A 9,416-nucleotide genomic window follows, 5' to 3' on the forward strand; every position below is an offset into this window, starting at 1 on the left:
CCTCGACTGTGTCACAACCTATTTAAAACCATGGGCTGAAAAAAAATAAAGGGATCTAAAAATAGTGCATACGATGAGATCACATCTGGCCAAATCCTGATACGGTTTAACTATCGCCAACTGAGAGAGAGAGAGAGAGAGAGAGAGAAGGAGACGGAGAAGAAGGAGAAGATTTTAAAACTTTTCTGGACATGGTAGGCATGGAGCTGTTCTGTGTCTGAGAGAGAGAGAAAGAACATTTTCTCTGCAGTTTGGTCTATGGGACTCGATGCTGGAGTATGCAGAAATGCAGAGGCGTTGAAGAGACGTGCAGTACAAGACATTCAGCAACCTGTACACACACACACACACACACACGAGACTTACAGTTTCAGATTTCCTAGGGAGGCCTCTCACGTTGCTTGGCTGCCTTTCCTTCCCATGATCGGTGGCTTTAAACACAAATCTTGACCCTCAGTGCGTCTTTCCCGCTGGGCTCTCTTTGCCTTTCCCTGACACTTGGCTTGCTTCTGCCCCGGCTGGTGACTGCAGCCACAACAGAGGTGGTGCAAGAGGAGGAGGAGGAGGAGGAGGTGTGTCCAGCACGAGCTGCTTTGCTGCCTGCCCAGGCTGGCCCCTGCCTGGGAGAGAGCCCTGCTTGTGAGGCTATCCTCCTTGACTCTCCCTCCCTCCTGCTGGGGAAAGATGAGTTCACAGGGAAGGGAAGGGAGGAAGAGTGTGCCCAGTGCCGGCCGGATAGCAAAGCCAGCTGCTTGTTCTGCTGGGCAAATGTGACCCCCACCTTTATTTTATTTTTATTTTTTATTCTTACATTTATATCCCGCTCTTCCTCCAAGGATCCCAGAGCGGTGTACTACATACTTGAGTTTCTCTTTCACAACAACCCTGTGAAGTAGGTGAGGCTGAGAGAGAAGGGACTGGCCCAGAGTCACCCAGCTAGTCTCATGGCTGAATGGGGATTTGAACTCGGGTCTCCCCAGTCCTGGTCCAGCACTCTGACCACTACACTACACTGCTTCTTCTTTGTCGCCGCCGGCTGGCCAAGCAAAGTAAACCATTCCAGAGATGAACGGCTGAAGGCCCTTTGGAAGGCAAACTCTCCCCCAACCTACACTTGCCCCTCTAAGGGGAGATGTGGGGGTGGGTGGGATCTCTTTGAGATGATGCTAAGGCTTGGTGTACCCATGCAAGAGACAGAGGAGGCGGTTGGTCCTTGAAGCGGGAGAGCAGACTGTTCAGACTGCAGGTGAGGGGGATACCTCGCCTTAAAACCAGGGGTTCTACAACAGCTTATAACTAGAAAACCAGCACACCAGGGAGAGCGATTCTTCTAAGTCAGCCTCCTCTCTGGCGTGCTCGTTCTCTGAGCCCTGTTCACATGCGATGTTCAACACTTGTACAGTCTTCATATAGGGTACACAAGTTCAGATCTGTACGCAGGTACGGTTATTCACGAGCCACCTAATGGCGCAGAGGGGAAATGACTTGACTAGCAGGCCAGAGGTTGCTGGTTTGAATCCCTGCTGGTACGTTTCCCAGACTATGGGAAACACCTCTATGGGGCAGCAGCGATATAGGAAGATCATCTCATACTGCGTGGGAGGAGGCAGTGGTCAACCCCTCCTGTATTCTACCAAAGACAACCACAGGGCTCTGTGGGCGCCAGGAGTCGACACCGACTCAACGGCACACTTTACCTTACCTTTACAGTTATTCACAGGTTATACCAAATGCAGGCACAGCGGTACAATTCTTACATATATCTTGCATTTCAGGGGGCCTGAACCCAGGTCCACTTTCAAAATGAATGCAAGTACAGTTGTTCACACAAAAACATACATGTGTGTACAAAGGTGCAACATCATGTCTGAATAGGGCTATACTTGCAGGCTGACATAGAGGAGCCTCCAAACGAGACTGTTCATTTGCGGTCCCAAGTCGCACAAACCGTTTGACCAGCCCAGCCTTCTCCCACCTCATTCCCACTCCATTTTGTTGCATATGTTTTGTTTTGCTTATTGTTCGGTTTATGCAAGGCGGTGTTGGACAGACCTGCCCTACAACATACACCTGTATGGGAACTGTTGTATCCTATCCGGATCTCTTTTGCAGTTTGTTTGTTTGGACATTTGTCCCAAGGGGGATCCTGTAGAGAGTGTGGGGGAGGAGTCAGAAAGGGAAACGGAGGGCAAGGAGAAGGGGAAATGGAGCTGGGGCTGAATAAACCATCCGTTAAAAACAACCAAGATTTCCTCGTGTACATGAGGGAAGCAGCTATAAAACAGAAAGTGAAACCCTCAGAGAAATGTTGTTCACTAGTCTCTTGGGGCTCTTCCAGACGGCGATGAAAAGTGCCGGAAAAGTGTTTCCAAGCACTGGCGGAGGAAGGCAGACAGTGGCCCGTGTTCCTCCTGCCACTGCCCCTCGCCACACGCCCTGTGTCTGACATCAGGTGCAGGGGGCGTGGCTTTTATCCCACATGGGGCCATGCAGAGCAAAGCCACGCCCCCTGCATCTGATGTCAGACACAGGGGGTGTGGCTGGGGCACCAGGGGCGGCCCCTGGTTGGCAGCAGCCCGGGTTCTTTGAACCCGTCCACGCAATGGTGGCTCCGCCCATTTCCAAGCATGAATTTACTCGTTTCCCCCATGCTTCAGCAGTCTTCCCCAGTGTGGTCTGCACTCTGTCCATATACACAGCAGGCTCCTAGCACAGTTTTATCAGCGCCACCTGCTGGCGGTCAGCTCTTGTTTTTAGTGAAGAACCACCAGAAAAGCTGTAATCAGTTCTTCATGTAAAGCAAGAGCTGGCCTGCAAGGGGTGGTGCTGAGAAAATTGTGCTCCCCCTGTTAACTGGGCAAAGAGGCACCTTTTAACGTGGTGATTCTCTTTATTTAGCAGGGGGAGAGTAACTGGCCCTATCCATCCCCAGCACAGCATCCCTCCAGTGGCTGTTGGTGTCTATCTTATGGTTCTTTTTAGACTGTGAGCCCTTTGGGGACAGGGAGACATTCTCTCCCCCCCCCCCCCGCTTTGGAAACTTTTGTTGAAAAGCAGTATATAAATTGTTGCTGTTGTTGCTCTAGGACCATGCTGTGCATGTGAGCAGAATGTGGATTCATGCTGAAAAGGTCAATGCAAACCTACTGAAATGTGTGGAGATAGCGTAAAAGTGTGTCTGTCCACACAGTGCTTGGAAAACTCCAAACAGAGCTTGGAAAAGCACTGTTCTAGCCCTTCTCATTGCTGTCTAAAAAGGCCTTTGGAGAAACTCATTTCGTTTCTTGTGAAATTTCATAAGAACCGTCTGCATTTGCTTGGAAATTTCAGGGGGAAATTGCTTGGCTGAGTCATTTTTTTCATCACTTCTCTTCTCCCATTCCATCCCCCAAAGTAAATCCACCCTTATAAAAAGAGGCTATGGGAGGGGGTGCAGTTTACAGAACACCCCCCCCCCACTAAAACCTAGAGCTTTCCCTGCTTGGCTCTAATTGACATAACCAAGCAGGTAAACCAACTAAAACTTTAATTATAGATTATAATCACACACACACCATTAATCAGTGGAGCTGAAAGATTGAAGGGTACACCACCAGAGACCAATGTAGAGGTACTTGCTCACTACACCTTGTGCAAAATATGGTGTTAAAGACCCTTTTTATAAAGTTTAGTTATATAAAATTGTATACCACCACCCTGGCTTTCTGTTTCCAAAACAGAAGTGCCCAACTCAGCCAAAAATCAATGAAAAACATCAACTGCAGAACAAAAATAAAGTGTCAACCGAATAATACATGGACATGGTTTTCCTTCCTCTTACCATTCAACGATGCCTTTCAGATTGAAACTAAGTGGCTTTCCTTCTAGTCATTAAAAAAACCCCAAAGTAGGCTGTGAGGGCTTGCCATGCCCACAGCTGGGCCTTAATCTAACCGTCCACTGCCGGCAAGCAGGGGCACATTTGGGTAATATTGGAGCCTGGACCTAAAGACCTTTGGAGCCCCCACTACCACCACTGGAACCCACCCACCCCCCTGCGGCAAGTTAAGTATCATCCCCCTCCACGCGCACACATACACACACTGTCACAAATACAGTATTTTCAACACGTGGCTTCCTGAAGGCACAAACAGCAACTGAACTCACAAGAATGTAAGAAAATAAAACAGGTATGTTCATATTAGCGGAAACATTTCAACACACAACTTAAGGTATTCCTATCCCACATATTTCTTTCCCCATTCCCCCCAATTCTAAAGCACCCAGTACAGGTCATAATCACACTTGGCTGCCCAGCACAGTGCGGGCCAGCGGCAACCACACCACCCAGGACAGACTAAGGAGTATTTGGGGGACCCCAGAGGGTGTGGAGGACTTTGGCCCCGAAGTCCAGGGGTAAGAGTGCCACTGCCAGCAAAATAAGATCTTTAGCTTGCATGACTGGTTCCACTCCCACCAGGCACTGAACCCTCCGTCTTTCAAAAACAATATCAGAACTCAGTAGTGTGGTAAATAAAATGGGTAGGTAGGCGTGAGGTGGAGGTGGGACTGAAATAACAGAAAGAGACACCAGTAAAATTGTTTAAAAACAAGAACTGGTTTACTAGAATAAAAGGTTGCCAAAAAACTCCACCAAAAAAACCCAGTAGGGCAACAAATGACATAAAGTTCAATTGGCAAGAGTTCAGAGTTCAAAACACAAAACAAACAACCTTGCTAGCCTTCTCTCCGAAGGCCCAGCAGGTTCTGGTAGGACCAGCTCCCTCATTGCCGGTTCCGGGGTCATGTGGCCTAGCCTAGAGCATCCATCCCACAGGGGTATCCCCCCAAGCTCCCCACTTACACCAAAGAATCCAAACACTTGAAAAATAGTGACCACACATTTTGCTCCATAACTCCACTTCTATAAGGGCTAAAGCTTAGCTTTTTTTTTTTTTAAAATGAAAGCTGGCAATCTGGGGGAATTAATGGGAGGGATCCAAAACTTGAATCAATTCGAATTGAATCAGGCATGATTCGATTTGTACCCGAATCTAGCCAATAGACCACAGGGGTGATTTGCTTTGTTTCCAAATCACCCAGATCAGCTAGATTCAGGTACAAATTGATTTGTATCCAAATCAATTTGCACATCCCTACTCGTTGCATGATGCATTGTGGGATTCATGGAGGCTGGGACGCATCATCCCCGTCTCTGGAGAGCCACACTGTGTGCAGCAGCACAGACCATGTGGGGGGATGTTCCGTGCCTCCCACCGCCGGACCAGACCATCTGGCAAACAATTCACTTAGTAACATCGCCCAGCCAGAAGAAAAGGATTGTCTGGGGGGGGGGGGGGGTAATTGTTCTAAGGCTTCCACTCCTGCAGCGTGAAGCCCCTTCTCCCTAATCGTGAGAAAGAGCTCAGTCTGTAACTGGGTTGTGAAGTGCAGTTCTGGAAAGGAACTGGGTTCAAAGCTGAAAAGCCACATATGTTGCGGGAAAAGGTCCTCTGGAACCTTGCTCTCCTGTTTGATTCAGCCACTTGCGTTCATCCTTCTGTCACATGGATAGAGAATGGGGCGTCTTGCCAGAACCGAAGAGGATTAGACAGAGTTCCTGCAATTATACTTGTTGCCTGAATGAATGAAGTCAAAGGCACAGGGGTGTAACTATAATAGGGCGACAGTTGTCTGGGGCCTCCCCAAGGCAAGTCACATGACTGACTCCCCCAGCTGCCCACCTGCCCGGGCTTCCTTCAGTTGTATTCATCCTCTGAAATTGATGTGAGTGTTAAGACCTGGAGCTACCAGAACCTCATGTCTTTCTCTAGTACCATTAAATGACTTGCAATGTCCACAATTTACAAAACCTTAAAAAAAATAATTTAGGATGATGTTCTATTGTGGCACATAGGTTATATATATATATGAAATAAATTTTACTATGCTTTTTGTTACCACTATTCAGCCTCATTTAAGATTTCTTTACTTCATGAGCTGAGCTTCAGTGAGGGGGTGGCATTTTAAAATCTTGTCTCTGGGCCCACTACAACCTTGCTACACCCATGCATATGCAGAGAGGATGCATGCTCAAAATAAGCTTTTTATTTCTTGATCAAGAAAAGCACGAGTACAGTCAGAGAGAATCTGGCTGGTACTGCGCATTGGAGCTGTGCAGTTTGCCAGTTTATATAGGTTTCAGCAAACAAGCATATCAGTAAAGCAATTAATACATGTCATTGGTAATTAAGCATACACATTCCAGAGGTGCTATTTAGAGCCTGGAAAGATGAGTTATTACTTGGCCTTTCTGATAACCTTACTCCCTATCAGTATCTGGTGCCAGGGATGTCTATTTTTGCTAGAGTGAGGGATTTAGCTAATAGACTAGTTGCATACCTATATTATCTATCTCCCAACAGGTTCTGGCATTTATTATTTCTGGCCTCCTATCTCACAGTCTTGAGAGGGGCCCGCATTCCTGGTTTGAACACTTCTGACTCAAAACAATTTTCTTGTTTCAAGCCTAGTGGCTCTATATTCTGTTAGGGACATGAACCAAACTAACTTTTATACACTTATTTGATACACTTTTATAAGCTTGGATTAAATAATTCCATATCACATATATTGCATGCAAAGTAACTAAGTGCTGTGAGAAGTTCGAATCCTCAGCATTTTCACCAAGCAAGATTTCAGCCCTATTAATCAGCAGTGAAACAAACAAACCTCAGATAACATCTTTAAATAATCAGTCTTCTTGTTGTGTTTTAAAGAACTTCTGACTGAGTGATTTATGTAACAAACCCTCCTCTTGTCTGCAAAGCCACATTAGCCTGATACTTATACGAGGCTTCATCGCATAATTGTTGGCAGTGGGAATATAAGTACACTTATGCAAACCAAAGTAAAATCTATGGTGAAAAATAACTGAAAATAAACTTTACACAAATCCCTGACAGACTAAACGCTACAGTGCACAAAAATGTCTTTGCCCAGTGCTGAAAGGGAAGGCACCAGGTGTAGAGAGACAGGGAGACTCTCCCACTGACATTACAAAGAAGGTTTCTTGGTGTTTATTTATGGTTGTACGTGCTTATACACACTTTATATACTCTTGTCCTAACTTCCTTCTGCAATAGAGCCCAGTTCCCCTTTGACAAAACTCAGTAGGCCATGGATCGAGTGGGAGATGGAATGCAGAAGAAACTCACCAGGAGATCTTAAAATAATGGCAGGTCTGTGTACCTTTTAAATTGGGGTTCCCCCACACTAATGGGGGTTGATATTTAACAGCCACAGAAGCGAAATAATTTAAGCAGGGTTTTTTAAATGGTATATTTTGCTTCTTCAGCTCTTAACACTGAGCATTTGTACCGCACTCTCAAGTATACTTTGGTCACATTTCTAAGTCCTATTCAGACATTTTGTTGTACGCGTGTACCGATGACTATACACTCGTACATGTTTTTGTGTGAATGACTGTACCTGTGTCCATTTAAAAAGTGAACCTGGATACAGGCCCTTTAAATGCATGGTGCAGTCTGCAGACAGGGCATAAACTGCCATACCTGTGTTCAGCATAACATGTGAATAACTGTACCTGTGTACACGACACCCTCATTGTATAAGTGTTGAAGATAATATCTGAATAAGGCAATAGTCTTCCAAGGATCTCAAGGCAACATATTTGATTCTTCCCCCTCTTTTATCCTCACAACAACCCTGCGAGGTAGGTTAGGCTAAGAGCATGCAATTGGCCCAATATCACCCAGTGGATATTCAAACCCAGCTCTCCGTAACCAAAATTCAGCACCTTAGCTACTAGACTACACTGACTCTCTATGCATTGCCTTGTAATCCTTGCAAGTTTTACAACCTTGGAAGGTCATCCTCCTCATATTGTAGGTTGGGAATGGGAGAGTCCTACTAGGGATGCCTAGTAAGTTCATGGCAGAAGCAAGATTTGAATCAGAACCTTCCTGCTTTGTAACTCAGGCAATCATCACTTCTGGGGGATGCAAACAAAATTACCTGCCAGATGGATTTAACTCTCTCCTAGTGGTTTTTCACTGACCCCTAGGGCTACTAGAAAGAAAGGAACTTTTGACATGCTCAGAGTGCTTTTTCTATGCTGCTGTTACCATTATTCAACATATGTTATATACAGAACATATTGGTTCTGAAGAGCAGCCCTGTGGGTGGGGGACATCTTGCTGCTCTACCAGTGTCCAATAATCCACGACTGGAGCCTCGCTTCACCTCATGAAAGGGCCTGGAGGAGTGGCAGTCCTAAGGGAGGGGTGGCTGTAGTCCTCCCTCACTGCTTGCTCCCCATTCAAAGGCATACTGCCTCTCAAACTGGAGATTCTATAGAGCCATCATGACCAATAGCTGTTGATAGACCTCTCCTCCTCCATGAATCTTAAAGCTACCGGCCATCACCACATCTTGTGGCAGTGAGTTCCAAAGAGTAACTGTGTGGAGAAGTTGTTCCTTTTATCTGTCCTGGACTGCCAATGTCCTGCCCCAAGTTCTAGTGTTATAAGAGAGGTGGCGGGGAGCGGGGGAACCCTCTCAATCCACCTTTTCCATACCATGCATAATTCTAGAAACCTCTATCCTGCCCCCATGCCAGCCACCCTTCCCCTAAATTAAGAAGCTTCATTGCAGGTTGAAGGAGGCAATTTTGACCTGATAAACAACCACCAGGTGAGGAGCAGGCCCCCCTCCCCACTGCTGCTCCTTGGATCAAGTTTGACGGCCTCAGTAGCTGCTTGCTATTTTTGCTCTCTAAAAAAAGCCCAACTACATACCGTCAGGAGAGTGTACGACCCGCCATATAACTTGCCTCCATGGGGAATTCAAATAGGGAGCCTTTTGAGTGTGGATAAATGATTCAAGGGCATGAGAGAAGGACGCCTCCGGGCCTGACTTGAAATATGCATAATTCTCCTTGAGGGAGGGGGATTTTCAAATGTGTAATTAGAGACTGTGATGGCTGCTTTCAGATCCATTAGGTGCCACCCAGTGGGTAAGATAAAGAGGTTTGGCTTAAATGTTGTGGAGGCAAACGGTAAGCCAAGGCAAGTTTTATTTTTTACACGGTACATTTGTCAAAAGGGTAATGTGTGTAGAGGCTGTGTGATATTATTAATTATTGAGCCCTTTGAAGATGCAAAGCACTTCACAGCCTCTGGGCACAATCCAGAGGAAATGAGTGGCAGGAAACAGCCATTCTTGAGCCAAGAGTTTCCCCAACAGGGTGCTCAGCATCTGATCTCAAGAGCCATGATAGGGGGCCAAAGGCGTTCAGATTGCCCACAGATTGGCCCTTTTGTTGACTCTGCCCCCAGCTTCTCATTGGCCCTCGGGGGCTCTGGCTAGCTATAAAAGCTTCCCCGTCAGAACCTGGTCTCTTCAGGATTTGTGGA

The 9,416-nt window shown here is 46.5% G+C and overlaps 1 protein-coding gene across 4 annotated transcripts in view; it reads right to left on the reverse strand.

Moving 5' to 3' along the window:
• Window positions 1-8,859, reverse strand: part of P2RY2 (purinergic receptor P2Y2) — a 54,096-nt gene extending 45,237 nt beyond the window's left edge. The window contains exons 1-2 of one of the 4 annotated variants that reach the window (XM_053312896.1): window positions 8,799-8,859; window positions 367-525 (exon numbers count right to left, since the gene is read on the reverse strand). The gene's annotated coding sequence lies outside the window, so the exon portion shown is untranslated. Of the gene's footprint in view, window positions 1-366; window positions 589-8,798 lie in introns of those variants that run through there. The other 3 variants (XR_008320354.1, XM_053312897.1, XM_053312895.1) reach the window with 3 other exon arrangements.
• Window positions 8,860-9,416: the final 557 nt, after the last annotated feature.

The sequence above is a fragment of the Hemicordylus capensis genome, chromosome 3 (assembly GCF_027244095.1).
Source record: "Hemicordylus capensis ecotype Gifberg chromosome 3, rHemCap1.1.pri, whole genome shotgun sequence".
Taxonomy (NCBI): Eukaryota; Metazoa; Chordata; class Lepidosauria; order Squamata; family Cordylidae; genus Hemicordylus; species Hemicordylus capensis.